Below are 6,406 nucleotides of genomic sequence, written 5' to 3'. Positions count from 1 at the left end.
GAGCTTGAGGTGTTTGGGTATGTGTTATGTATTGATGGAGGACTGTTTCTGCGTAAAAGATTGCCTATTCTGATTCCATATTCTTTTAATTTAGATGTCTTCGAACATCTGGATGTTGCAGCAGGTAGAGTCTGAAAAAATGGCCTGTGTCAACTGTCAAGCGTCACCTGCTCGATTTATGGAAATGTGTGCAGCTGATGCAACACGCCCCGGATGTTCTCGAGGTCCGAGGATTGGGGCGCATGTTTTTTGCCAGATAACCAAGGGCCGATGGATTGGTGGCTCCATTGTGGCAGAGTTGTTCTTTAGATTTGCCAATGGGCACAGGAGACTTTTCTGATTCCACAATGCGCCTCTGTAATCAGTGTCTTGGAAATGTCTCAGCTTATGGATGCAGGGCCAAGGAACCGCCACAGAATTCGCTACTTTGTTGTCACAAGGGGTTATACATTTGGAATCAATGATCGAATGCTATAGGTAGGGGTATTGAGCCCCCTGCCGGCGTTACAGGGCCTGATGGAAGCCACCGCCGTTTTTAAGTGTTGTCTTGCAGGTTTTAACCCCCTCACTATTTCACAGTGCCCTTGCCGTCTCTACCTTTGAATCATCTAGGTCACACAGGCGATGCACCCTTTCTAGCTGAGTGTCTGAGAGTTGGTTGTTTGAATCTGAATGTTTATTTTTTCTTTTCATTAAAACCTTTTCTCTTTGCATTGACCTGATTGTGCATAATCTCTTTTCCTTTCTGTATTAAATATGTATTTTTATATAATGTGAGAAATCTGAGGGTATTCTCAATCCTAGTCCCCTTGGATCCTCTGTGCAGGTGGCCAGGAAAAGGCCCTCACTCTTGGATCCTGATCCTGAGGGTGGAGAAGCGAGGGATGGTCACCTGGGTGGAGGGTCCTTGGGGATTGGGAGTGGGGAACCCTTGGACGAGACATGGTATTCCGCTTTTCCTATGGCTGACAAACCTAACCCTCCCTCAACCTTTATGGGCTATTATAAACCAGCTCACCTCATTTTCCCACATGGGACAACTGACAGTGCTGGGACGAATAGACAACTAGGATTTGTACACACCAACATGTAGCTACACCACTTTGGTACTGAGGCAAGGAAGAAGGCCTCAGAGGAGTACCATTGCAAAGGCCAAGCATGTCTTACTAATAAGCCTAGCAATGACCAGGCAATGAAAAGAAGGACTTGCACCTGAAACCCCTTTACACAGGTGTATAAAAGAGGTGAGGTCAGACGTGGGAAGAGAGACGCTGGTGGGAGCCGTGGTGAGCCGTTGTGCAGTTTGAGAAGCAAAGCAGGGTCTGAGAATGCTGAGGGTCCAGGCAAGTGTGACGTGGAGCAGGAGCTCCGTGGGACGGAGGTGAGCCAAAGGAAGGAGGCAAGATGAGGGGCGTCCTTCATTAACATTGAAAGGAGAGCTTGTTCTTCCATGGCGCTGCAAGGGCACAAGAGTGTCTAAGGGGAGCAGACGGAACTGCAGGAAGGAAACCACAAACTCTGTGGCTACGAAGAAGGACTTCAAAGTGAGCCGTGGAGTTTCCAAGGTAGACAAACCTGGTCTTACATCAACCGCGAATCTTACAAAGTGAACCGCTATTGTTAAATGAAACAAGAGACTTGTACATTGTATCACAGTGATCATGTGGCATTATAAAGCAACAAGCACATTTTTAGAGTCTCTGAATGCTATGAACTCTTCATTCTTAAGCAATTAAAGTATTGTTGAAGCGGTTGTGTACCTTGGAGGAAAGAAGGAATGTTATCGAAAGTCTCCAACTAAGGAAAGTGAAATATTTACTGCATGTGGCAAAAAGGACAATGGCTAAAAAAAGATGAATGAGTCCATGAAAGTGACACTTTGTCCAAAATTGAAAAGAATGAAAGTAACACGCGTAAAGTTTGTGAATTGTGAAATTATTGAAAACAAATGCACATTGACTACCGAACCATATGGAAACTTAACATTGAAGAAAGCCAATGCATATTGAATGCCAAACTAAAGGGAAATTTAACATTGAAGCAAACAAGTATACATTGAATACTGAATATAATTGAGCAACATAAGAGCGCATTGAACTTTGAACTACAATTGAACAACATTAACTATAGGACGCACAATGAATTAAAGGTGACTGGTTGCACAGGAACATGTACCAAGGAACCTTTGTGAGACACTGAAGTCTTGGTGAAGGGAATCATGAGACTTGAAGGACTCCACATGTCGTCTTGGGAATGGAGTCTCAAGACCGATTTGTTTTGGATTTGTGTAACTTGAAACTTGGGGAAGGAAACCCCAGGATTGGGTCTGAACTATATTGCCTTGAACTGGTAAAAGTAAACTTTAAGACTTTTTTATGGAACTTTCTTATGCTTGGGGGAGGGGAGCTGAGAGAAAGCTGTGCGCTAGAAGAAGCGCAGAACCTTCAGTTGAATACTGTTTCTTTTGACTTTGAAATCCCCACACATTTGTTTGTTTCAGTTGTGAGGGCAAGGATGGGTTCTGAACACAGACAGACTATTAAATTGAATGTTTTGACTCAGATTTTCCATAGTTTCATTCTCTCTCTCTCTCTCTCTCTCTCTCTCTCTCTCTAAGCAAACTGTAAATTTTTAAACATGTCATTAAAAGCGCACACACCGCTGTTTAGTTTAAAAATGCATAGCCTACTGCCTTTGAGCACATTCTAAGCGCTATGAAACATCTTTAATCAGCCTGGCTCAAAAAGGACCTGAATATCAATAAATACAGTATCACACGATTCTGAAAACACCACACAGATTGTACATTTTTAGAAAAATACACTGACCAATACATTAAAGCACACATCTTAAAATACCCCTGTTCTCACCTTTTTAATGTTGTTGAAATCAACTTGTATAAACACCAGGCCCAGTTTCTGTTTAAAAGGCTTTGTAGGGGTTGGCCACCAGGGGGCGCACGGATGTAGACTCTCTCCGTGTGAGCTCCGTCTCGCGGTCCCCCAAAAGTGCTTTGAGCCCCCACTTTTGGCCCCCCCATCTTTATGAAGACGACGGAGAACCTCCATGACCTTGGCCCCCACCTGGTGAACGAAATTCCGGAGAAAATCGGTGAGACTTTCACGACGAAAAAGTCCTGCGGCCTAGACCCTCCCGAGGGACCTTCCAAGCCGCGCCCTCGTGGAAACTCGCGGACGCTGGAGACACGCGGCGTTTCCGGATCTCGACGCCCTGCCTGCCGGCCACCGCGAACTGGTCGAGCCCTGGGCAGGTGATTGGGGCCCCTGCCGTCCAAGCAGAAAAGGAGCCGATTCATCGAACGTGGCCCGGCCTGAGGCAGGGGGCGAAAGGGGTAAGTGTTGCCTTATAGTAACACGCAGAACTCCCCCTACGACCCACCGCTCGACCACGGGCACCGAGCCTCTGGACCTTGCTTTACCACCCGGCCCCGTGGCCCAGGGAACCCCTCCCAGTGACAGCCGAAAACATCTTTGTGGCGACCTCGAACGGGGGCCTCTGGACCCCACGTACCGAGAAATTACTCGAGTGACAACGGAGGGTTGGGCCCCTGATTCTAGGGCGAGTGCCTCCTCCCACCACAGCACTGCCGGGTGTAGCTTGGAACAACAGTCCCTAAGCACGTTACACAAGATACCGACACACGATTCCACGGAGATACAGGGCGGTGTAGGACCCTGGGCGGAGCAAAATCACGGAGAACACTGGCACCGCGGAGGGAAAGGCCCCCTCGTGTACTCTACTCCGGGCGAGGCGGAGAGGGAAAGGGTAAAGAAGACAGGGGCGTGTGCCTCCTCTATGGTGCTGAACATTCCTGACACCCAAGGCGCCCAAACGCATGAACGCCCGACAGAAGCTTGCCGCCTACGCATATAAATTGCTTCCTCAATCTCGTGTTGAACCCGAGATGGCCGCACCATCGACCATGGATAAGGAAACTGCAGCCACGAAAGGGGACATAGCGGACTTATTAGCCGAAATAAGGAACATGGGAGCCAGCATCGGAGGGAAGATCGATAAACTCACTCAGCGCCTTGACAGCATAGAAGACAGAGTTGAAGGGGTCGAGAATAACCAGGCCTCAATCGACGTCCTCGAAACGCAAATGGGCCATAGGATAACCGAACTGGAGCGAAGGGAACAGGAATTCCGACTCAAAATGGATGACCTGGAAAACCGCGAAAGGAGGAATAATTTACGCTTCTTCGGGATTCCAGAGAAAGAAGGTGAAACAGAGGAAGACCTGAAATCGACCCTCCACGACATCATCAAACTCCTCGTTGCAGACGATAACATCGACGAACCCAAGACGGAAAGAATTCACAGGGCCGGCGGCCCCCCAGGAGGCCCGCGATCAGTCCTTGCAAGATTCCATCGTTACCAAGATAGAATGAGAGTCCTGGAGAAGGCGAGGAGTGGGGGTACTATCACCCTCTCTGGAGCGCAAATAACTATCTTTCAAGATCTTTCGTCCCTGACCTTATCCTTACGGAAAATGTGCAGACCACTCACCACCTGGCTTAAGGGCCGTGACGTACGGTACAGGTGGGGATATCCTTTCTCTCTCTCCTTTGAGCACGAGGGAACGCGGATCAGACTAAACTCCGAGCAAGACATTAAAGCATGCATCGCGGACCTACTGGGCCAGCACGAGCGGGACGGTTCTCACGACCAACCACCCGTGAGCCAGGGTGAATGGCACGTGCAAGGCCCGAAGAGGAAGAAAGTAAAGGGCTCAAGGAAGTATCGCAGAGGAAATGGCTCCCCGGAGGGAGGCAGCTGACAGTGGACATCTATGGTACATTTGAGCTAAACTGGTATTTGCCATGGATAAGTCAAAGTTAAGAGTTGTTTGTACGTTTCTGAAACTCCCGTTTATATGTCGCCTATCTGATTATTCTCAGGGGAGGCTTGTTGGGGGCTCATTAGACATTTTTTGATGTTTTATTATGTACGGGGACCGTGAAGTAACGGTCTCCTCCGGTGGTTCGATTCTGGGCCAGTGCTTTCAAACTGGGCTCAATCGGACGCCACCGATCTCAGGGAGGGATGGGGGGAGGGATATGGGGAAGAGAATCAGTGTCACGCTTAGGGAGCAAGTCAGAGTCCTAGAAACTGAAGTACCTAGGAGGTTGTCCAAACGTCAAGGGGAGAGGTTGAAATGGTCACATAGCCCATTCGAGCATCCAAAACACTCCTATGCTGACCGCTGAATCATGTACTAAGGGCGTCATGAGGGTGGGAACGCTCAACGTTAAGGGTCTTAATTCACCCACAAAGCGATCGCTGGTCCTTAGAGAATTTCAAAGGTCAAAAATGGATATGCTTTTTTTACAGGAAACCAAGTATATGAGGGGCGAGGAAAGGCCTATTCTGGGTAAGAAATTTGGACTGGAATTCTGGGGCTCCGGGCCATTGAAAAAAGGAGGAGTGGGAATACTCATTAGAAAGGGACTGGACTTTAGACCCACGAAAGTTTGGTCCGATAAAGAGGGTCGGGCCCTCCTGGTGGTCGGGACTATAGGAAAATTGTCCATCACAATCGCCACGATTTACTCTCCCAATGTGGGTCAATTCAGATTTCTATCCAAAACGATCCCTAAGATAATGTTAGAGGCGACGGGGCACATCATCCTCGGGGGGGACTTTAACACCTGGGCAGATCCCGACTTGGATTGGCATCCTGGAAATCCAGTTACACGCGACACACTCTGTGGGGACCCAACCCGATTCATGGCAATGATGGACTTATATGGTCTAGTTGATATATGGCGTCGTTTGCATCCCTCGAAGAGAGGGTACACCTTCTTCTCAACCCCGCACAATACACTTTCCCGTATTGACTACCTTTACTCATCGAATGATTTAGCCCGCACAGCCACACACTCCCAAATCATACCCATCTCATGGTCCGACCACGACATGGTGTCGGCAGATCTAGTCTGGGAATCCTTACCCGTCAGAGGGGGGCAGTGGAGGTGTAATGAGACACTCTGGAAAGACCCCGTTTTCAAACTCGAGATGGAAACGGAGATTGAAGAATTTTTTAGAGTGAATGATAATGGAGAGGTCTCGAAGCAGGGGGTCTGGGAGGCCGCTAAAGCAACGTGGAGGGGAATCCTCATGCGGGAGGGAGCCAAAAAGAAAAGGGAGAGGGCTCTAATTGAAAATCGAATCCGGGAAGAAATCACCCAATTGGAAAGGGAGGCGAATTCAGGTGACACTACTGACTCGGTTAAAGTCTTAGAGGCCAAGAAAAAAAGAGAAGAGTTACGCCTTCTAGAACACGAACAAGTAACCCGCAAGCTCCTCTCCCTGAAACAGAAATTCTATGAAAAGGGAGATAAAGCGGACGCGCTATTGGCAGCCAGACTCCGTGCCCAACAGG

This window comes from Ambystoma mexicanum, chromosome 9 (genome assembly GCF_040938575.1).
Source record: "Ambystoma mexicanum isolate Mex_15411 chromosome 9, UKY_AmexF1_1, whole genome shotgun sequence".
Lineage (NCBI taxonomy): Eukaryota > Metazoa > Chordata > Amphibia > Caudata > Ambystomatidae > Ambystoma > Ambystoma mexicanum.
The sequence above is the reverse complement of the archived record's forward strand: the minus strand, read 5'-3'. Positions refer to the sequence as shown.